We start from the raw sequence: 24454 nt of genomic DNA on the forward strand, positions 1-24454 counted from the left end.
CTCAGCACGCTCACTCTCGGGCTCTCCAGAAACTCACCTGCCCTTGCAGGGTGCCCCGTTCGGAATCATAGAACCATTTAGGTTCCAAAAGACCCTCAATATTATCGAGTCCAGCTGTTAACCTAACGCTACCAAGTCCACCACAAAACCACGTCCCTAAGCGCCACGTCTACAGGTCTTCTAAATACCTCCAGGGATAGTGACTCAACCACTTCCCTGGGCAGCCTCTTCCAATGCTTGACAACCCTTTCGGTGAAGAAATTTTTCCTAAGAGCCAATCTAAACCTCCCCTGGCGCAACTTGAGGCCGTTTCCTCTTCTCCTATGGCTTCTTACCGGGGAAAAAGGGACTGACATCCACCTCGTTACAACCTCCTTTCAGGCAGTTGCAGACAGCGATACGCTCTCCCTCAGCCTTCTTTTTCTGCAAACTAAACACCCACACTTCCCTCAACCGCTCCTCATAAGACTTGTTCTCTAGATCCTTCAACAGCTTCGTTGCTCTTCTTTCGATGCGTCACGCCAGAGCCCAAGCACCGCGTCACGCCAGAGACCAGCCTGCAAACGTGCCGGCCCCAGCTAAGGGGAGCGCTGCGGAGGGGCCAACACAAGCCTTGGGGGAGCACGGCAGGGATCCCCACGTCACAGGGCTTGCGAGCTCTGAACCACGGCTGCCAGGACAACGTCCTGCTCTCGCAAACAGCCCTCCTCTGCCTGCTTGCACTGCCACCCCCAGGGACGGCACCAAGGGGGCACGAGCCCAAACAAGCAGCCTCCTCTCTCCCAGCTACAACCTTACAAGCAAGAGGGGCACCAAGACACCCACACAGCACACCCAGTGCGAAAGGCCAGGCCTAAACACAGGCTTAGCGAGCTGGCAGCAAGGCAGGGAGGGACCGAATGCGATGGAAGGGGCAGCGCCTCACGCCCGGCACACCTGCAAACACCAGACAAGCCTGCCAGGGCTGCGAGGAAATGGGGCCCCCTCTTCACAACGCACCCGCAAACCACACCACACGAGTGCCACGGGATGACCTCACTGATGACACCCCACCTCTCCTACGCTTTGGCCGCCTCTGCCAAACGCCCCGACACGCACCTCCCATGCAAATCCTCCCAAACACCTCCTCTCACTTAAAAGCTGCCGCCAGGGTCACATGGACACGTCCTCAAGAGGACGACATGAAAAGGGAGCGTTGCGGGAAGGAAAACACACCCCACCTCATTAGTCGCCAGCCTGTGGCATGCCACAGCTGCTGGCTGCAAAAGGCCCTCATGCGCAAAGGCTGTCCCGCCCCTCGGGGACCAGCATAAAAGCCGGCCCAGCGCCTCTCTCCCTCACACACTTCTCCTGACGCCTTCTCCTCCGCGGTCAACAAGGTGAGCCTGAACCCCCTTCCCCTCCTTCTCCTGCCCCACCTGGCCCCTCTCTTCCAGCACGCTCTGCCCCCAGCCTCAGCAGCCCTGACGCCTCCACACCGCCACGCTCCCCGCAGCCCCGCACCAGGCTCCCCGCTCCCTCGTCCCCCTGCAACACCACCACCCCTCGCACCCCCACGCCCCTCCGCTTTCTCAACACCCTCTCTTCCAGGGCCCCTCCACACCACAGACATGGCCTGCTACGACATCTGCCGCCCCTGCGGACCCACCCCGCTGGCTAACAGCTGCAACGACCCCTGCGTCAGGCAGTGCGAGGACTCCCACGTCGTCATCCAGCCTCCCACCGTGCTGGCCACCCTGCCAGGACCCATCCTCACCTCCTTCCCCCAGAACACTGCCGTCGGATCCTCCTCATCAGCTGCCGTGGGCAACGCCCTCAGCTCCCAGGGAGTGCCCATCTCCTCTGGTGGCTTCGGAGGCCTGGGCTGCTTCAGCGGCAGAAGAGCCTGCTACCCCTGCTAAGGGCCCTCGCCAACACACCTGACACCAGCCACCCACACCCTGCAAGCCACGTCATGGACTGAGGACGCACCTCCGGGCTGTTGCTGGCACGTGGACCTGCCGTCCACGGCTCCTCCTCTCAAGGCACCAAGCAAGGAAGCAGGGCAGGGGCCAGACCGGGCTGCTTGGAGACACGGCCCACGTACCTCCTCCTCTTCTCCCACTTCCTTCTCTGCATCGCCCCTTCTGCTATGCCCAGTACTCTCCGCTGCAAACACCTCCTCACAAGCCAACGACCCCTGGTGTGCCGCTCCCACCACGGGGCACAAAGACCTCGGTGCTCTGCACAAATCTGCTGCACGCAAGAGATCTCGGGTGATGGTCGCCCTACTGGCACCTCAGACCAGCTCCCTTCCACTTGGCGCTCCTGCCTTTTCACTCTTTTGCCTCAATAAAGTTCTCCTGCATCCCAGCCTGAGACGCCTCCGCTTCCTTTCTTCTCCCACGGCTCTTCCAACTTCACCCGGCACAACGCCAGGGCTCAACAGGCCATCGGGGTGGGTGGAAAAGGGCTACAAGACCTCTCCTAGGAAATATGTCACCACCACTACCACCAACAACACAGACCGGCAGCTGGGGGGCTTCCAGAACGTGACACCAGCCCACCACTTGCTCAAACAAAGGCTTCGACACGACAACGCTCTCCTGCGCACGCCTCGGACAAAGTCTCCCCGTGCCAGCACACACTTGACTCACTCTCTTCCCCAACATGGCTCTCCAGCCCTCCCAGCAAACAGAATCACACAATCTTTTACTTTGGCAGGAATTCGGGAGAGCACGTGCTTCCACGCCCCCTGCTCAAGCAGCGCCAGCTAGAGCAGGTTCTCCGGGACCACCGGCCGGTCGGGTTTTCAGCATCTCCCAGGACGGACACTCCACCACCTCTTCCACTCTTTGACCACCCTCACGCTGAAAAAGGCTTGCCTTCTTTGGCCATGGAATTCCACGTGTTTTCACTTGTGCCCACGGCCTCTTGTCCTGCCACTGATCACAGGCTTGTGCCCCTGGGCCCAGCCGCTTTGCAGTCCACCTCACTGGCCGCTTACGCAACCCATACTTTCTCAGCTTGCCTAGGAGCATGGAATAGCAGACAGTGACAAAGGCTTCAGTCAAGTACAGCTCAGCAACAGCCACTGCTCTCCCCTCGTCCAACGCCCAGTCGCTTCAACCCGGAAGATACAGAGGTTGGTCAAGCACCATTTCCCCTCTGTAAATCCACGCCGACCACTCCCCATCCCCTGCTTGTCTCTCCTGGGCTTGGCAGTGCTTTCCGGGAGGATTTCCTCCATCCCCTTCCCCAGAAAGGAGGTCAGGCTCACCAGCCTCTAGTTTCCCAGATCCTCCATCTTCATCTTCTTCAAGATATGACCGCTATGAGCTTTCTTCCAGTCTGCAGCAACTGCCCCCAGGCACCACGACCTTTCCAAGCTAATGGAGAGTGGCCTCCCAAGGACATCAGCCAGCTCCCTCAGCGTTCGTGGATGCAACTCGTTAGGCCCCGGGGACTTGCGTACATCCAGTCGCACAGCACCCCTTATTACCTCGCTTCATCTTCCTCAGCAACAAGCACTGCTCGCCTGACAAACAGCCTGCAAAACACTCACCTCGGCTCGACTGGGGCGGGCCTTGCCATTCAGCAGCCCTTTGGCACGCACCCACCACCACCAGGGCCTCGGCTCTGCTGCCCCGTGCAGCATGCTCGCTTCAAACTCCCCCCGGCAATCTCCAAATGCTCCTTCTACCTGTCTAACGCTCTGCAGGGAAATGGCCTCACCCCTCGACACCCACCCCAAGTGAAGACCCCAAAGGCCCTGGCTCACCAGCCTCCCCTGCCTGCCGCTCCTACTCCCCCTCTGCCTCTCAGCACGCTCACTCTCGGGCTCTCCAGAAACTCACCTGCCCTTGCAGGGTGCCCCATTCGGAATCATAGAACCATTTAGGTTCCAAAAGACCCTCAACATTATCGAGTCCAGCCGTTAACCTAACGCTACCAAGTCCACCACGAAACCACGTCCCTAAGCGCCACGTCTACAGGTCTTCTAAATACCTCCAGGGATAGTGACTCAACCACTTCCCTGGGCAGCCTCTTCCAATGCTTGACAACCCTTTCGGTGAAGAAATTTTTCCTAAGAGCCAATCTAAACCTCCCCTGGCGCAACTTGAGGCCGTTTCCTCTTCTCCTATGGCTTCTTACCGGGGAAAAAGAGACTGACATCCACCTCGTTACAACCTCCTTTCAGGCAGTTGCAGACAGCGATACGCTCTCCCTCAGCCTTCTTTTTCTGCAAACTAAACACCCACACTTCCCTCAACCGCTCCTCATAAGACTTGTTCTCTAGATCCTTCAACAGCTTCGTTGCTCTTCTTTCGATGCGTCACGCCAGAGCCCAAGCACCGCGTCACGCCAGAGACCAGCCTGCAAACGTGCCGGCCCCAGCTAAGGGGAGCGCTGCGGAGGGGCCAACACAAGCCTTGGGGGAGCACGGCAGGGATCCCCACGTCACAGGGCTTGCGAGCTCTGAACCACGGCTGCCAGGACAACGTCCTGCTCTCGCAAACAGCCCTCCTCTGCCTGCTTGCACTGCCACCCCCAGGGACGGCACCAAGGGGGCACGAGCCCAAACAAGCAGCCTCCTCTCTCCCAGCTACAACCTTACAAGCAAGAGGGGCACCAAGACACCCACACAGCACACCCAGTGCAAAAGGCCAGGCCTAAACACAGGCTTAGCGAGCTGGCAGCAAGGCAGGGAGGGACCGAATGCGATGGAAGGGGCAGCGCCTCACGCCCGGCACACCTGCAAACACCAGACAAGCCTGCCACGGCTGCGAGGAAATGGGGCCCCCTCTTCACAACGCACCCGCAAACCACACCACACGAGTGCCACGGGATGACCTCACTGATGACACCCCACCTCTCCTACGCTTTGGCCGCCTCTGCCAAACGCCCCGACACGCACCTCCCATGCAAATCCTCCCAAACACCTCCTCTCACTTAAAAGCTGCCGCCAGGGTCACATGGACACGTCCTCAAGAGGACGACATGAAAAGGGAGCGTTGCGGGAAGGAAAACACACCCCACCTCATTAGTCGCCAGCCTGTGGCATGCCACAGCTGCTGGCTGCAAAAGGCCCTCATGCGCAAAGGCTGTCCCGCCCCTCGGGGACCAGCATAAAAGCCGGCCCAGCGCCTCTCTCCCTCACACACTTCTCCTGACGCCTTCTCCTCCGCGGTCAACAAGGTGAGCCTGAACCCCCTTCCCCTCCTTCTCCTGCCCCACCTGGCCCCTCTCTTCCAGCACGCTCTGCCCCCAGCCTCAGCAGCCCTGACGCCTCCACACCGCCACGCTCCCCGCAGCCCCGCACCAGGCTCCCCGCTCCCTCGTCCCCCTGCAACACCACCACCCCTCGCACCCCCACGCCCCTCCGCTTTCTCAACACCCTCTCTTCCAGGGCCCCTCCACACCACAGACATGGCCTGCTACGACATCTGCCGCCCCTGCGGACCCACCCCGCTGGCTAACAGCTGCAACGACCCCTGCGTCAGGCAGTGCGAGGACTCCCACGTCGTCATCCAGCCTCCCACCGTGCTGGCCACCCTGCCAGGACCCATCCTCACCTCCTTCCCCCAGAACACTGCCGTCGGATCCTCCTCATCAGCTGCCGTGGGCAACGCCCTCAGCTCCCAGGGAGTGCCCATCTCCTCTGGTGGCTTCGGAGGCCTGGGCTGCTTCAGCGGCAGAAGAGCCTGCTACCCCTGCTAAGGGCCCTCGCCAACACACCTGACACCAGCCACCCACACCCTGCAAGCCACGTCATGGACTGAGGACGCACCTCCGGGCTGTTGCTGGCACGTGGACCTGCCGTCCACGGCTCCTCCTCTCAAGGCACCAAGCAAGGAAGCAGGGCAGGGGCCAGACCGGGCTGCTTGGAGACACGGCCCACGTACCTCCTCCTCTTCTCCCACTTCCTTCTCTGCATCGCCCCTTCTGCTATGCCCAGTACTCTCCGCTGCAAACACCTCCTCACAAGCCAACGACCCCTGGTGTGCCGCTCCCACCACGGGGCACAAAGACCTCGGTGCTCTGCACAAATCTGCTGCACGCAAGAGATCTCGGGTGATGGTCGCCCTACTGGCACCTCAGACCAGCTCCCTTCCACTTGGCGCTCCTGCCTTTTCACTCTTTTGCCTCAATAAAGTTCTCCTGCATCCCAGCCTGAGACGCCTCCGCTTCCTTTCTTCTCCCACGGCTCTTCCAACTTCACCCGGCACAACGCCAGGGCTCAACAGGCCATCGGGGTGGGTGGAAAAGGGCTACAAGACCTCTCCTAGGAAATATGTCACCACCACTACCACCAACAACACAGACCGGCAGCTGGGGGGCTTCCAGAACGTGACACCAGCCCACCACTTGCTCAAACAAAGGCTTCGACACGACAACGCTCTCCTGCGCACGCCTCGGACAAAGTCTCCCCGTGCCAGCACACACTTGACTCACTCTCTTCCCCAACATGGCTCTCCGGCCCTCCCAGCAAACAGAATCACACAATCTTTTACTTTGGCAGGAATTCGGGAGAGCACGTGCTTCCACGCCCCCTGCTCAAGCAGCGCCAGCTAGAGCAGGTTCTCCGGGACCACCGGCCGGTCGGGTTTTCAGCATCTCCCAGGACGGACACTCCACCACCTCTTCCACTCTTTGACCACCCTCACGCTGAAAAAGGCTTGCCTTCTTTGGCCATGGAATTCCACGTGTTTTCACTTGTGCCCACGGCCTCTTGTCCTGCCACTGATCACAGGCTTGTGCCCCTGGGCCCAGCCGCTTTGCAGTCCACCTCACTGGCCGCTTACGCAACCCATACTTTCTCAGCTTGCCTAGGAGCATGGAATAGCAGACAGTGACAAAGGCTTCAGTCAAGTACAGCTCAGCAACAGCCACTGCTCTCCCCTCGTCCAACGCCCAGTCGCTTCAACCCGGAAGATACAGAGGTTGGTCAAGCACCATTTCCCCTCTGTAAATCCACGCCGACCACTCCCCATCCCCTGCTTGTCTCTCCTGGGCTTGGCAGTGCTTTCCGGGAGGATTTCCTCCATCCCCTTCCCCAGAAAGGAGGTCAGGCTCACCAGCCTCTAGTTTCCCAGATCCTCCATCTTCATCTTCTTCAAGATACGACCGCTATGAGCTTTCTTCCAGTCTGCAGCAACTGCCCCCAGGCACCACGACCTTTCCAAGCTAATGGAGAGTGGCCTCCCAAGGACATCAGCCAGCTCCCTCAGCGTTCGTGGATGCAACTCGTTAGGCCCCGGGGACTTGCGTACATCCAGTCGCACAGCACCCCTTATTACCTCGCTTCATCTTCCTCAGCAACAAGCACTGCTCGCCTGACAAACAGCCTGCAAAACACTCACCTCGGCTCGACTGGGGCGGGCCTTGCCATTCAGCAGCCCTTTGGCACGCACCCACCACCACCAGGGCCTCGGCTCTGCTGCCCCGTGCAGCATGCTCGCTTCAAACTCCCCCCGGCAATCTCCAAATGCTCCTTCTACCTGTCTAACGCTCTGCAGGGAAATGGCCTCACCCCTCGACACCCACCCCAAGTGAAGACCCCAAAGGCCCTGGCTCACCAGCCTCCCCTGCCTGCCGCTCCCACTCCCCCTCTGCCTCTCAGCACGCTCACTCTCGGGCTCTCCAGAAACTCACCTGCCCTTGCAGGGTGCCCCATTCGGAATCATAGAACCATTTAGGTTCCAAAAGACCCTCAACATTATCGAGTCCAGCCGTTAACCTAACGCTACCAAGTCCACCACGAAACCACGTCCCTAAGCGCCACGTCTACAGGTCTTCTAAATACCTCCAGGGATAGTGACTCAACCACTTCCCTGGGCAGCCTCTTCCAATGCTTGACAACCCTTTCGGTGAAGAAATTTTTCCTAAGAGCCAATCTAAACCTCCCCTGGCGCAACTTGAGGCCGTTTCCTCTTCTCCTATGGCTTCTTACCGGGGAAAAAGAGACTGACATCCACCTCGTTACAACCTCCTTTCAGGCAGTTGCAGACAGTGATACGCTCTCCCTCAGCCTTCTTTTTCTGCAAACTAAACACCCACACTTCCCTCAACTGCTCCTCATAAGACTTGTTCTCTAGATCCTTCAACAGCTTCGTTGCTCTTCTTTCGATGCGTCACGCCAGAGCCCAAGCACCGCGTCACGCCAGAGACCAGCCTGCAAACGTGCCGGCCCCAGCTAAGGGGAGCGCTGCGGAGGGGCCAACACAAGCCTTGGGGGAGCACGGCAGGGATCCCCACGTCACAGGGCTTGCGAGCTCTGAACCACGGCTGCCAGGACAACGTCCTGCTCTCGCAAACAGCCCTCCTCTGCCTGCTTGCACTGCCACCCCCAGGGACGGCACCAAGGGGGCACGAGCCCAAACAAGCAGCCTCCTCTCTCCCAGCTACAACCTTACAAGCAAGAGGGGCACCAAGACACCCACACAGCACACCCAGTGCGAAAGGCCAGGCCTAAACACAGGCTTAGCGAGCTGGCAGCAAGGCAGGGAGGGACCGAATGCGATGGAAGGGGCAGCGCCTCACGCCCGGCACACCTGCAAACACCAGACAAGCCTGCCACGGCTGCGAGGAAATGGGGCCCCCTCTTCACAACGCACCCGCAAACCACACCACACGAGTGCCACGGGATGACCTCACTGATGACACCCCACCTCTCCTACGCTTTGGCCGCCTCTGCCAAACGCCCCGACACGCACCTCCCATGCAAATCCTCCCAAACACCTCCTCTCACTTAAAAGCTGCCGCCAGGGTCACATGGACACGTCCTCAAGAGGACGACATGAAAAGGGAGCGTTGCGGGAAGGAAAACACACCCCACCTCATTAGTCGCCAGCCTGTGGCATGCCACAGCTGCTGGCTGCAAAAGGCCCTCATGCGCAAAGGCTGTCCCGCCCCTCGGGGACCAGCATAAAAGCCGGCCCAGCGCCTCTCTCCCTCACACACTTCTCCTGACGCCTTCTCCTCCGCGGTCAACAAGGTGAGCCTGAACCCCCTTCCCCTCCTTCTCCTGCCCCACCTGGCCCCTCTCTTCCAGCACGCTCTGCCCCCAGCCTCAGCAGCCCTGACGCCTCCACACCGCCACGCTCCCCGCAGCCCCGCACCAGGCTCCCCGCTCCCTCGTCCCCCTGCAACACCACCACCCCTCGCACCCCCACGCCCCTCCGCTTTCTCAACACCCTCTCTTCCAGGGCCCCTCCACACCACAGACATGGCCTGCTACGACATCTGCCGCCCCTGCGGACCCACCCCGCTGGCTAACAGCTGCAACGACCCCTGCGTCAGGCAGTGCGAGGACTCCCACGTCGTCATCCAGCCTCCCACCGTGCTGGCCACCCTGCCAGGACCCATCCTCACCTCCTTCCCCCAGAACACTGCCGTCGGATCCTCCTCATCAGCTGCCGTGGGCAACGCCCTCAGCTCCCAGGGAGTGCCCATCTCCTCTGGTGGCTTCGGAGGCCTGGGCTGCTTCAGCGGCAGAAGAGCCTGCTACCCCTGCTAAGGGCCCTCGCCAACACACCTGACACCAGCCACCCACACCCTGCAAGCCACGTCATGGACTGAGGACGCACCTCCGGGCTGTTGCTGGCACGTGGACCTGCCGTCCACGGCTCCTCCTCTCAAGGCACCAAGCAAGGAAGCAGGGCAGGGGCCAGACCGGGCTGCTTGGAGACACGGCCCACGTACCTCCTCCTCTTCTCCCACTTCCTTCTCTGCATCGCCCCTTCTGCTATGCCCAGTACTCTCCGCTGCAAACACCTCCTCACAAGCCAACGACCCCTGGTGTGCCGCTCCCACCACGGGGCACAAAGACCTCGGTGCTCTGCACAAATCTGCTGCACGCAAGAGATCTCGGGTGATGGTCGCCCTACTGGCACCTCAGACCAGCTCCCTTCCACTTGGCGCTCCTGCCTTTTCACTCTTTTGCCTCAATAAAGTTCTCCTGCATCCCAGCCTGAGACGCCTCCGCTTCCTTTCTTCTCCCACGGCTCTTCCAACTTCACCCGGCACAACGCCAGGGCTCAACAGGCCATCGGGGTGGGTGGAAAAGGGCTACAAGACCTCTCCTAGGAAATATGTCACCACCACTACCACCAACAACACAGACCGGCAGCTGGGGGGCTTCCAGAACGTGACACCAGCCCACCACTTGCTCAAACAAAGGCTTCGACACGACAACGCTCTCCTGCGCACGCCTCGGACAAAGTCTCCCCGTGCCAGCACACACTTGACTCACTCTCTTCCCCAACATGGCTCTCCGGCCCTCCCAGCAAACAGAATCACACAATCTTTTACTTTGGCAGGAATTCGGGAGAGCACGTGCTTCCACGCCCCCTGCTCAAGCAGCGCCAGCTAGAGCAGGTTCTCCGGGACCACCGGCCGGTCGGGTTTTCAGCATCTCCCAGGACGGACACTCCACCACCTCTTCCACTCTTTGACCACCCTCACGCTGAAAAAGGCTTGCCTTCTTTGGCCATGGAATTCCACGTGTTTTCACTTGTGCCCACGGCCTCTTGTCCTGCCACTGATCACAGGCTTGTGCCCCTGGGCCCAGCCGCTTTGCAGTCCACCTCACTGGCCGCTTACGCAACCCATACTTTCTCAGCTTGCCTAGGAGCATGGAATAGCAGACAGTGACAAAGGCTTCAGTCAAGTACAGCTCAGCAACAGCCACTGCTCTCCCCTCGTCCAACGCCCAGTCGCTTCAACCCGGAAGATACAGAGGTTGGTCAAGCACCATTTCCCCTCTGTAAATCCACGCCGACCACTCCCCATCCCCTGCTTGTCTCTCCTGGGCTTGGCAGTGCTTTCCGGGAGGATTTCCTCCATCCCCTTCCCCAGAAAGGAGGTCAGGCTCACCAGCCTCTAGTTTCCCAGATCCTCCATCTTCATCTTCTTCAAGATACGACCGCTATGAGCTTTCTTCCAGTCTGCAGCAACTGCCCCCAGGCACCACGACCTTTCCAAGCTAATGGAGAGTGGCCTCCCAAGGACATCAGCCAGCTCCCTCAGCGTTCGTGGATGCAACTCGTTAGGCCCCGGGGACTTGCGTACATCCAGTCGCACAGCACCCCTTATTACCTCGCTTCATCTTCCTCAGCAACAAGCACTGCTCGCCTGACAAACAGCCTGCAAAACACTCACCTCGGCTCGACTGGGGCGGGCCTTGCCATTCAGCAGCCCTTTGGCACGCACCCACCACCACCAGGGCCTCGGCTCTGCTGCCCCGTGCAGCATGCTCGCTTCAAACTCCCCCCGGCAATCTCCAAATGCTCCTTCTACCTGTCTAACGCTCTGCAGGGAAATGGCCTCACCCCTCGACACCCACCCCAAGTGAAGACCCCAAAGGCCCTGGCTCACCAGCCTCCCCTGCCTGCCGCTCCCACTCCCCCTCTGCCTCTCAGCACGCTCACTCTCGGGCTCTCCAGAAACTCACCTGCCCTTGCAGGGTGCCCCATTCGGAATCATAGAACCATTTAGGTTCCAAAAGACCCTCAACATTATCGAGTCCAGCCGTTAACCTAACGCTACCAAGTCCACCACAAAACCACGTCCCTAAGCGCCACGTCTACAGGTCTTCTAAATACCTCCAGGGATAGTGACTCAACCACTTCCCTGGGCAGCCTCTTCCAATGCTTGACAACCCTTTCGGTGAAGAAATTTTTCCTAAGAGCCAATCTAAACCTCCCCTGGCGCAACTTGAGGCCGTTTCCTCTTCTCCTATGGCTTCTTACCGGGGAAAAAGAGACTGACATCCACCTCGTTACAACCTCCTTTCAGGCAGTTGCAGACAGCGATACGCTCTCCCTCAGCCTTCTTTTTCTGCAAACTAAACACCCACACTTCCCTCAACCGCTCCTCATAAGACTTGTTCTCTAGATCCTTCAACAGCTTCGTTGCTCTTCTTTCGATGCGTCACGCCAGAGCCCAAGCACCGCGTCACGCCAGAGACCAGCCTGCAAACGTGCCGGCCCCAGCTAAGGGGAGCGCTGCGGAGGGGCCAACACAAGCCTTGGGGGAGCACGGCAGGGATCCCCACGTCACAGGGCTTGCGAGCTCTGAACCACGGCTGCCAGGACAACGTCCTGCTCTCGCAAACAGCCCTCCTCTGCCTGCTTGCACTGCCACCCCCAGGGACGGCACCAAGGGGGCACGAGCCCAAACAAGCAGCCTCCTCTCTCCCAGCTACAACCTTACAAGCAAGAGGGGCACCAAGACACCCACACAGCACACCCAGTGCGAAAGGCCAGGCCTAAACACAGGCTTAGCGAGCTGGCAGCAAGGCAGGGAGGGACCGAATGCGATGGAAGGGGCAGCGCCTCACGCCCGGCACACCTGCAAACACCAGACAAGCCTGCCACGGCTGCGAGGAAATGGGGCCCCCTCTTCACAACGCACCCGCAAACCACACCACACGAGTGCCACGGGATGACCTCACTGATGACACCCCACCTCTCCTACGCTTTGGCCGCCTCTGCCAAACGCCCCGACACGCACCTCCCATGCAAATCCTCCCAAACACCTCCTCTCACTTAAAAGCTGCCGCCAGGGTCACATGGACACGTCCTCAAGAGGACGACATGAAAAGGGAGCGTTGCGGGAAGGAAAACACACCCCACCTCATTAGTCGCCAGCCTGTGGCATGCCACAGCTGCTGGCTGCAAAAGGCCCTCATGCGCAAAGGCTGTCCCGCCCCTCGGGGACCAGCATAAAAGCCAGCCCAGCGCCTCTCTCCCTCACACACTTCTCCTGACGCCTTCTCCTCCGCGGTCAACAAGGTGAGCCTGAACCCCCTTCCCCTCCTTCTCCTGCCCCACCTGGCCCCTCTCTTCCAGCACGCTCTGCCCCCAGCCTCAGCAGCCCTGACGCCTCCACACCGCCACGCTCCCCGCAGCCCCGCACCAGGCTCCCCGCTCCCTCGTCCCCCTGCAACACCACCACCCCTCGCACCCCCACGCCCCTCCGCTTTCTCAACACCCTCTCTTCCAGGGCCCCTCCACACCACAGACATGGCCTGCTACGACATCTGCCGCCCCTGCGGACCCACCCCGCTGGCTAACAGCTGCAACGACCCCTGCGTCAGGCAGTGCGAGGACTCCCACGTCGTCATCCAGCCTCCCACCGTGCTGGCCACCCTGCCAGGACCCATCCTCACCTCCTTCCCCCAGAACACTGCCGTCGGATCCTCCTCATCAGCTGCCGTGGGCAACGCCCTCAGCTCCCAGGGAGTGCCCATCTCCTCTGGTGGCTTCGGAGGCCTGGGCTGCTTCAGCGGCAGAAGAGCCTGCTACCCCTGCTAAGGGCCCTCGCCAACACACCTGACACCAGCCACCCACACCCTGCAAGCCACGTCATGGACTGAGGACGCACCTCCGGGCTGTTGCTGGCACGTGGACCTGCCGTCCACGGCTCCTCCTCTCAAGGCACCAAGCAAGGAAGCAGGGCAGGGGCCAGACCGGGCTGCTTGGAGACACGGCCCACGTACCTCCTCCTCTTCTCCCACTTCCTTCTCTGCATCGCCCCTTCTGCTATGCCCAGTACTCTCCGCTGCAAACACCTCCTCACAAGCCAACGACCCCTGGTGTGCCGCTCCCACCACGGGGCACAAAGACCTCGGTGCTCTGCACAAATCTGCTGCACGCAAGAGATCTCGGGTGATGGTCGCCCTACTGGCACCTCAGACCAGCTCCCTTCCACTTGGCGCTCCTGCCTTTTCACTCTTTTGCCTCAATAAAGTTCTCCTGCATCCCAGCCTGAGACGCCTCCGCTTCCTTTCTTCTCCCACGGCTCTTCCAACTTCACCCGGCACAACGCCAGGGCTCAACAGGCCATCGGGGTGGGTGGAAAAGGGCTACAAGACCTCTCCTAGGAAATATGTCACCACCACTACCACCAACAACACAGACCGGCAGCTGGGGGGCTTCCAGAACGTGACACCAGCCCACCACTTGCTCAAACAAAGGCTTCGACACGACAACGCTCTCCTGCGCACGCCTCGGACAAAGTCTCCCCGTGCCAGCACACACTTGACTCACTCTCTTCCCCAACATGGCTCTCCGGCCCTCCCAGCAAACAGAATCACACAATCTTTTACTTTGGCAGGAATTCGGGAGAGCACGTGCTTCCACGCCCCCTGCTCAAGCAGCGCCAGCTAGAGCAGGTTCTCCGGGACCACCGGCCGGTCGGGTTTTCAGCATCTCCCAGGACGGACACTCCACCACCTCTTCCACTCTTTGACCACCCTCACGCTGAAAAAGGCTTGCCTTCTTTGGCCATGGAATTCCACGTGTTTTCACTTGTGCCCACGGCCTCTTGTCCTGCCACTGATCACAGGCTTGTGCCCCTGGGCCCAGCCGCTTTGCAGTCCACCTCACTGGCCGCTTACGCAACCCATACTTTCTCAGCTTGCCTAGGAGCATGGAATAGCAGACAGTGACAAAGGCTTCAGTCAAGTACAGCTCAGCAACAGCCACTGCTCTCCCCTCGTCCAACGCCCAGTCGCTTCAACCCGGAAGATACAGAGGTTGGTCAAGCACCATTTCCCCTCTGTAAATCCACGCCGACCACTCCCCATCCCCTGCTTGTCTCTCCTGGGCTTGGCAGTGCTTTCCGGGAGGATTTCCTCCATCCCCTTCCCCAGAAAGGAGGTCAGGCTCACCAGCCTCTAGTTTCCCAGATCCTCCATCTTCATCTTCTTCAAGATATGACCGCTATGAGCTTTCTTCCAGTCTGCAGCAACTGCCCCCAGGCACCACGACCTTTCCAAGCTAATGGAGAGTGGCCTCCCAAGGACATCAGCCAGCTCCCTCAGCGTTCGTGGATGCAACTCGTTAGGCCCCGGGGACTTGCGTACATCCAGTCGCACAGCACCCCTTATTACCTCGCTTCATCTTCCTCAGCAACAAGCACTGCTCGCCTGACAAACAGCCTGCAAAACACTCACCTCGGCTCGACTGGGGCGGGCCTTGCCATTCAGCAGCCCTTTGGCACGCACCCACCACCACCAGGGCCTCGGCTCTGCTGCCCCGTGCAGCATGCTCGCTTCAAACTCCCCCCGGCAATCTCCAAATGCTCCTTCTACCTGTCTAACGCTCTGCAGGGAAATGGCCTCACCCCTCGACACCCACCCCAAGTGAAGACCCCAAAGGCCCTGGCTCACCAGCCTCCCCTGCCTGCCGCTCCCACTCCCCCTCTGCCTCTCAGCACGCTCACTCTCGGGCTCTCCAGAAACTCACCTGCCCTTGCAGGGTGCCCCATTCGGAATCATAGAACCATTTAGGTTCCAAAAGACCCTCAACATTATCGAGTCCAGCCGTTAACCTAACGCTACCAAGTCCACCACGAAACCACGTCCCTAAGCGCCACGTCTACAGGTCTTCTAAATACCTCCAGGGATAGTGACTCAACCACTTCCCTGGGCAGCCTCTTCCAATGCTTGACAACCCTTTCGGTGAAGAAATTTTTCCTAAGAGCCAATCTAAACCTCCCCTGGCGCAACTTGAGGCCGTTTCCTCTTCTCCTATGGCTTCTTACCGGGGAAAAAGAGACTGACATCCACCTCGTTACAACCTCCTTTCAGGCAGTTGCAGACAGCGATACGCTCTCCCTCAGCCTTCTTTTTCTGCAAACTAAACACCCACACTTCCCTCAACCGCTCCTCATAAGACTTGTTCTCTAGATCCTTCAACAGCTTCGTTGCTCTTCTTTCGATGCGTCACGCCAGAGCCCAAGCACCGCGTCACGCCAGAGACCAGCCTGCAAACGTGCCGGCCCCAGCTAAGGGGAGCGCTGCGGAGGGGCCAACACAAGCCTTGGGGGAGCACGGCAGGGATCCCCACGTCACAGGGCTTGCGAGCTCTGAACCACGGCTGCCAGGACAACGTCCTGCTCTCGCAAACAGCCCTCCTCTGCCTGCTTGCACTGCCACCCCCAGGGACGGCACCAAGCGGGCACGAGCCCAAACAAGCAGCCTTCTTTCTCCCAGTCTCTAAGGATGGAGACTCCACCACCTCTTCTACTCTGTGACCACTCTCACAATGAAATATTCTTGCCTTCTTTTCCCATGGAATTTCATGTGGTTTTTCTTGTGCCCATTAGCTCCTGTCCTGGTAGTGCGCAGTACTCAGAATAAACAGGCTCCTTCGACTTCATTCCCTGCCATCTGCGGTTTACATACATATATGACAGCCCCCTATGCGTTATTGTGTCCTGGGTAAACACTCACATCTCTCTCAGCCTCTCCTCATTGGAAGCATGCTCCAGCCCCGTCAGAATCTTGGTGTCCTTGCACTGGTGTTGCTCCACTAAGTCTATGTCCTTCTTGCACTGGGGAACTCAGAACTGCATACAGCACCCACTCCTCACCAGTGCTGAGGAGACAGCAAGTTGCGCCTCCCTCGACCTGCTGGCAATGCTTTTCCTAATGCCGCTTTTGTCCGTTTTGCCACAAGCGTTCATTGCCACCTCATGGTCCATTTGTTCTCCACCAGGACTACAAGATCCTTCTCTGCTAAGCTGCTTTCTATGCAATTCGCCCCCAGCCATTCCTGGTAGCTGGGGTGACTCCTCCCCAGAAACAGGACTTTGCATCTCCCCTTGCTGAACTCCAGGAGATTCCTCTATGTGCAGTGCAACGAATTCAGGTAGCTCCCTCAGCATTCGTGGGTTCAATCCGTCTTTCCCCACGGACATACGTACACCCAGTTACACCCCGCTCTTTCTGGGGGGCAGCCGTGAGTCCACTGGCACCCCCAGCACAGCCCAGCATGCCTCTTGCCTGCCAGGCACACCAGCACTCATCAACACAGAAGCACAGATACCCTTCCTACCTCACCTCATCTTCCTCACCAACAAGCACTGCTCGCACAGTGAATAACTCGCAAATCACTCACCTCTGCTGAATTCAGGCAGGCGTTGGGAGTCTGGGGAGGTCCTCACTGAGTGGAAACTAGCAAACGTTATTCCAATTTATTAAAATGGATTGAGTGAAGAGCCAGGAAACTGCAGACCTGTTACTCTAACCGCAGTACCTGGAAAAATTCCAGAGAAGATCCTACTGGGTGCTATTGAAAGGAATTTAAAGGACAATGCAATCATCAGGCACAGACAACATGGGTTCACTAAGGGAAAGTCCTGCCTAATTTGATATCCTTCTATGATAAGGTGGATGAAGGGAAGAAGGGAAGACTGTGGATGTAGTTTTTCTGGATTTTAGTAAGGCTTTTGATCCTGTCCCTCACAGCATCCTTCTGGACAAGCTGTCCAACTGTGAGATGAGCAGGTACACGGTGTGCTGGGTGAAGACCTTGCTCAACAACAGAGCTCAAAGGGTTGTAATGAATAGGGCTACATCTGGCTGGCGACCAGTCACCAGCAATGTTCCTCAGGGCTCAATCCCAGGGCCAGTTCTGTTCAATATCCTTATCAATGATCTGGATGCAGGAGTTGAATGCACCATCAGCAAGTTTACTGATGATATCAAACTGGGAGGCGCTGTTGACTCTCTTAAGGGACAAGAAGCCTTGCAGAGGGATCTGGACAGATTGGAGCATTGGGCAATCATCAACAGCATGAAATTTAACAAGAAAAAACGCCAGATTCTGCACCTAGGACGGAATAACACTGGGCACAAGTATAAATTGGGAGAGGAGTGGCTGGAGAGCAGCCCTGCAGAAAGGGATCTGGGGGTGCTGGTTGACAGCAGGTTCAATAGGAGTCAGCAGTGTGCCCTGGCAGCCAAGAGGGCAAACCACATCCTGGGGTGCATCAGACACACCATAACCAGCCGGTCAAAAGAGGGGATTATTCCGCTGTATTTTGCGTTGGTGTGGCCTCACCTTGAGTACTGTGTGCAGATCTGGGCCCCACCATTTAAGAAGGATGTGAGGGTCCTTGAAAGCATCCAGAGGAGGGCAACAAATGTGGTGAAAGGGCTGGAAGGCATGTCCTATGAGGAGCAGCTGAGGACATTGGGTTTCTCTAGCTTGGAGAAAAGGAGGCTGAGGGGCGACCTCATTGCTCTCTACAGCTTCCTGAGGAGGGGAAGGGGAGAGGGAGGTGCTAATCTCTTCTCCCTGGTATATGGTGATAGGACGCATGGGAATGGTTCAAAGTTGCATCAGGTAATGTCATCAACTGACATTAGGAAGCATTACTGAGAGGGTAGTCAAACACTGGAACAGGCATCCTAGAGAGGTGGTCAATGCCCCATGCCTGTCAGCATTTAAGAGGCATTTGGACAATGCCCTTAATAACGTGCTTTAACTTTTGCTCAGCCCTGAAGTGGTCAGGCAGTTGGACTAGATGATCACTGTAGGTCCCTTCCAACTGAACTGTTCTAGTCTAGTCCAGTCTAGTCTATGCTCCTTCATCAACCCACTGGCATGCAAACATCACCTGAAGGTTCTCAGGTGCACAGCACAGCACGCACACCTCCAATTTCCCCTCCACTACGTCCAATCCCATTCTGGCCCCACAACCACTGTGCAGAGAAGTGGCCTCACCCCTCGGCACTCACCCCAAGTAAAGACCCCAAAGGCCCCGGCTCACCAAGCCTCCCTGGCTCACCAAGCCTCCCTGCCTCACCTGCCGCTCCCACTCCCCCTGGGCCTCTCACAGGCCTCACCCGCTCTCCCAGAGCTCGCCAGCCTCAGCCCTGCAGCCGCAGCCTTCCCTCACCGCAGCCAGGCACTCCCTCAGCACCCCCAGAGACCAGCCAATCAGGAGGCAGCTAACAACCTGCCAATCAGGGGGCGGCTGACAGGTGCCAGCTGCTGCAGAAGCTCCCAGAAGCTTCCAGAAGGCCCCTGTGAGGACCCCAAAATCAACACCTCTGGTAGAATAAATAGATAATCTTCACCAAACGGCCCCCAAAACAACTGCTGGGAGGGGTGGGGGGTGAATGTGGGAGTGAAAGAGTGGAAATGCTGCCGAAAACCAAACCAAACGCCTCACAGGAAAGTAGTCAGGGGACCCAGAGGGGTAAGATGGAGGGAAAATGCCCTGATTAAATAACACCCCACGAAAAAGCTACAATCAATAAATACGTCAACAGACCCTGCACTTCTTGCCCGTGCTGCAGGGTGCCAGGGACATCGATGCGGGGTCCCCTGTCATCATCTCCCCCTTGCTGTGGTCTCCAGCCCAACCACCTGGCAGTCCCCGTGACACCATCTTCCCTCACGGCAGGGTCCCAGGGCCACCCACACAGGGTCCCATGTCCCCGTCCCCCCTTGCTGCAAGGACCCTGCGCAACCCATGCAGGGTGCCCGTGTCACCACTCACGTTGTCTGTGGTGTCCTCAGCTGGCCCCAGTGTGTGTCCATGTTGCACTGTCCGCCTGGCTGCACGGTCCCCATTCCACCTACATGGGAGTCCCCAGGCCATGGTCTCACCTTGCTATGGGGTCCCCAGCTGATCCCTCGGGAGGGTTCCCCAGGCCACCATCCCCTCTTCACTGCAGGGTCCCACAGTGACCCGTGCAGGGGGTCTCTGGACCACCATCCTCCCTGCTGCAGGGTCCCTGGACCACCTGTGCAGGGGTCCCCAAGCCACCATCCCTCTGCTCTGAGGTCACACAGAAAGCCCCCTGTATGAGGTCACCATCCTCCTCACTGTGGGGTGCCTGAGGCACAGCATGGGGCACTGAGGACCAGGTGCAGGAACAAGCCTGTGACCCTGCTCTGCAGTGAAGATGGGGCTCCTGCGGGGCTGCACGGCCAAGGAACTGGTATGGTGGGCATGTTCTCTTAAGCCACCCTCCCACCTCTGTGCCTCCCAACTCAGGCACTCAAACCCAGATCTATGGGTACCGAAGATCTTTGGTCCCCCCAAATTGCTTATAGAATCATAGAATCATAGAATCATTGAGGTTGGAAAAGACCTCTAAGATCATCCAGTCCAACCGTCAACCCAACACCACCAGGCCCACTAAACCATGTCCCTAAGCGCCTCATCTATACGTCTTTTAAATACCTCCAGGGATGGGGACTCCACCACTTCCCTGGGCAGCCTGTTCCAATGTTTCACCACTCTTTCAGTAAAGAAATTTTTCCTTACATCCAATCTAAACCTCCCCTGCCGCAACTTGAGGCCATTTCCTCTCGTCCTATCGCTTGTTACTTCGGAGAAAAGACCAACACCCACCTCGCTACAACCTCCTTTCAGGTAGTTGTAGAGAGCGATGAGGTCTCCCCTCAGCCTCCTTTTCTCCAGGCTGAACAGTCCCAGTTCCCTCAGCCGCTCCTCATAAGACTTGTGCTCCAGACCCCTCACCAGCCTCGTTGCCCTTCTCTGGACACGCTCCAGCACCTCAACGTCCTTCTTGTAGTGAGGGGCCCAAAACTGAACACAGTATTCGAGGTGCGGCCTCACCAGGGCCGAGTACAGGGGCATGATCACTTCCCTACTCCTACTGGCCACACTATTTCTGATACAGGCCAGGATGCCATTGGCCTTCTTGGCCGCCTGGGCACACTGCCGGCTCATGTTCAGCCGGCTGTCGACCAACACCCCCAGGTCCTTTTCCGCCAGGCAGCTTTCCAGCCACTCTTCCCCAAGCCTGTAGCGCTGCATGGGGTTGTTGTGGCCGAAGTGCAGGACCCGGCACTTGGCCTTGTTGAACCTCATACAGTTGGCCTGGGCCCATCCATCCAGCCTGTCCAGGTCCCTCTGCAGAGCCTTCCTACCCTCGAGCAGATCAACACTCCCACCCAACTTGGTGTCGTCTGCAAACTTACTGAGGGTGCACTCAATCCCCTCATCCAGATCATCAATAAAGATATTAAACAAGACCGGCCCCAGTACTGAGCCCTGGGGAACACCGCTCGTGACCGGCTGCCAACTGGATTGAACTCCATTCACCACAACTCTCTGGGCCCGGCCGTCCAGCCAGTTTTTGACCCAGCGCAGAGTCCACCTGTCTAAGCCGTGAGCCGCCAGCTTCTCTAGGAGAATGCTGTGGGAGACAGTGTCAAAGGCCTTGCTGAAGTCCAGGTAGACCACATCCACAGCCATTCCCTCATCCACTAGGCGGGTCACCTGGTCATAGAAGGAGATCAGGTTGGTCAAGCAGGACCTGCCTCTCATGAACCCGTGCTGGCTAGGCCGGATCCCCTGGTTGTCCCGCTCATGCCTTGTGAGCGCCCTCAAGATGAGCCGCTCCATAATCTTCCCCGGCACCGAGGTCAGGCTGACAGGCCTGTAGTTCCCCGGATCCTCCTTCCGGCCCTTCTTGTGGATGGGCGTCACATTGGCAAGCCTCCAGTCTTCCGGGACCTCCCCCGAGGTGCTGCAGGGTCCCACAGTGACCCGTGCAGGGGGTCTCTGGACCACCACTGCTGCTCACTCTTTCTTCTCCTTCGTTGTTTTTATTTTTCACTCTCTGTAAGTGAAAAATAAAAGGCTCCTGCAAAACAGGTGAACTCTGGGCTGAGACAGGAGCTTGCAGTCTCCAGGGCTATTGGCAGCACTGAAATATTCATCAAAAGCAAATTAAGAGAACATCTCCAGAGCAGCTGGAGTCCAGAGTGCCGGAGAGCTCTGCGCACAGCTGGAGTCGGCCTCATTTCAAAGACGAAGCTTTTGTCTAGGAACAAAGCCCTTCTCTAATTCAAAACCAAACATCACCTGCCTCGGAGCTGGGCAAGGAGAGGGGAAATGGGTTTGGATCTGTTTGGCCTTTTTATCCTGTGATTTAGTGTAAATAGTGCATCTCCCCTGCAGACATGCTTCGTTGGCCTCGAGGGGCTTACTTTAGCTCATCTTAAAGTAATGTCTAATCAATAGAAGACAAACTCAAGTAATATCTGCTCTTACGAGCGATAGTTGTTCACCTTGGAGTTCAGCCAGCTTGACATCAACCTTGGACTGAAAGGGGTGCAGGATCTCACCTCCCCACAGCCCTGCAACGTGCCTGAGCAGCCAGGCCCGGAGGGATGTCTGCCTCATGCTTCAGAGCATGTCTCAGCCCAAACTTGCTCCAGAGCTGCTCATTTTGGGCACAGTCAGCTCAGACGGGTTCAAGGGAGTGCTGGGAGGAGGCTCATAGCCACATTGCCCTCTGCCCAGAGAATGGATGGACCAGCACGTGCCTCTCTCCCATCCACCCTGGGGAAGCCAGGTCCCTTTGGTTGCCCCCTGCCCAGCTCTCTGCACCTTAGGAGACCCCAAGCCAAGCACGCAGCAGGAAGGATGTGCTGGAGGGCACCCTCCTGAGCTGCAGGTGAAATGGGTGGCACCTCTCCCAGTGTCTGACTCCCAAGGGGACTCTCGGCCACCCAGCAAAGACCCTGCTCTCAGAGCAGCCCCAAACCCTATCATGGAGCAGTCGCAGCTTGCAGCCCCTCATGGCCTTTTCCCTTGTCTTTCTCCTTCAAGAGGACTGGACTCAGCAGAGCCAAAAGCAAAGTGATGACAGCCAGGACGTTACTGCACAGCAGCTCCTCCCAATCCCATGAACCAGGAGCCTGCAAGGAGTCCGATTTGTTCCTGTCCCACCCCAAGTCAGAAATTTTCCATTTGAACTGCTCCTGATTCATATTTCATATGCTAAGAAACCTCCCATCATTAGCAAGAGCAAGGGGGTCTAGGAAAAGCCGAGGCTGTCGCTCCCATTTCCATCCCAGCTTTCCCCCTCTGTGGCTCTGCAAGACTGTCCCGTGCTTTTGGACAACTCTCCCATTGCCAAGAGGCTACACGTTGGTGGGGAGCAACCCCCACTCCCTATGGAAACTGGTGGGAGCTGGGCTTCTTGGGACAAAATGGACTTCAGCCAGCCAAAGTCACGCGTGGAAGGAGGCACAGGCTGTACTGCAGGACATGACCTGGAAAGGGACTCACTGCTGGTGTGCTGCCTACCTAAAAGCATAAAAAAGAGCCACAAAACTGAAATCCAAGTGGGAGAGGGATGCTTAGAGCTGGTGTGTCTTACCTGGGCTCCTGGAGCTTGGCTGCAGCCATGCAGCATCATCACGAGCCGGCTTCCACGCTGGGATGGGCTGCATCCGGGCAGCTCATATCCATCTGCCCCACTTTCCTGGAAGGAATGGGGAGGGCAGAGCAGGAATCAGGGCTGGAGCCGAAACCGGACTAGTTCGAGAGAAAGAGGTCACCCACAAGGAAGCTTCATTACAGAAACAACGCGTCAGATGAAGCAGCGGTTCTCTGACGGTGATGGGATCTGACCAAGCCACCCAAGCTTTATCCTGCCTGCTGCAAGGTTCTGGGCTGTCCTCTGGTTCATGTCATGCAGAAGACCTGCCCAGTTGACCTAAAAGGTGTCCTCCAGGCTTTCATCCTTAACTCACAAGATCTTGGTAGATAATATCAAAAGCCTGGGTGATATTTCATTAACAAGAGAGTCCTGCTCCATCCCATGCGGTCACTGCAAGTTTACACCTCTCCCCTGTGATCTTCCCTCATGCCCTAACATTGCTTTGGTAATTAGCTCCAGAATTACCATATTTAAATCCAGCACTGTGGTTAGTCAACTGCTGCAGCAGCAGCTCTGGCTGTGCCACCTCCCAACGATCCCTCGGCCAAAACAGGGGTTACCTCTAATTAGTCTCCAAAGTTTGCAGGATGCAGCAGGAAGCTCTTATCCTCCCACCAGCACCTGGAAAATCTTCCTTGGCCTTTTGCATTTCCCTAGCTCGTCTAATCGATGCCCCGTTGTTGGAAGTGTTCAAGGTCAGGTTGGACGGGGCTTTGAGCAACTTGATCTAGTGACAGATGTCCCTGCCTGTGGCAGGGGGGTTTGTACTAGATGATCTTTAAAGGTCCCTTTCAACCCAAACCCTTCTGTTCTATAATTTTTCCATGTGGCGAGCTGGAAGCGGGGATGCAGCTGGATGTGGCGTGGTTGTGATTCATTCCCCCGCCTTGAGCCAGTGCAGGTGGAGTGGGACACGCTGGGACTCACCCAGCTGGGATAGGGGCCAGACACTTCCATGAGACACGGCTGGTCACATGAGCGCAAGGTGACATCTTTAGATGTGCAGGGGGAGAAAAATGACACCAGCACCCTTCCCCCCCGGGAAGGGGGTCCCCAGGGATTCAGCTTTTCCTGAGACTTTCCCAAAGGAAAAGGGCACGTTCCTCTTCCAGGTCTCACCCAGGAGAAAGGAGGAGGGAGAAAAGGAGTGAAAAAGCCGTGATACCCTACTACTCCTCGACATCGGGGCCGTATCTCTTTTGGGAGAAAAGTGGGAATTCCTGGCTGGGTCCCCCTTAATGCCATTCTTCACCATTTTAATTTAGAGCAGTGCAAGGCCCTGCCTTTGCCTCATAGAAATCCCGAAGGAAAAGCCATTGCGGGGGGGGGGGGGGGGGGGGGGAGGGTGTCTTTGAAACCATCCTCTGCCCACCAGAAAGCCCTGCTCATTTTTAATCTCCGCTTAAGTGCATTAAAGATGATTAAACCTTTTCTCATCGAAACCCCTTTTGACGAGCCCTTTGT

Source organism: Aptenodytes patagonicus, chromosome 2 (genome assembly GCF_965638725.1).
Source record: "Aptenodytes patagonicus chromosome 2, bAptPat1.pri.cur, whole genome shotgun sequence".
Taxonomy (NCBI): domain Eukaryota; kingdom Metazoa; phylum Chordata; class Aves; order Sphenisciformes; family Spheniscidae; genus Aptenodytes; species Aptenodytes patagonicus.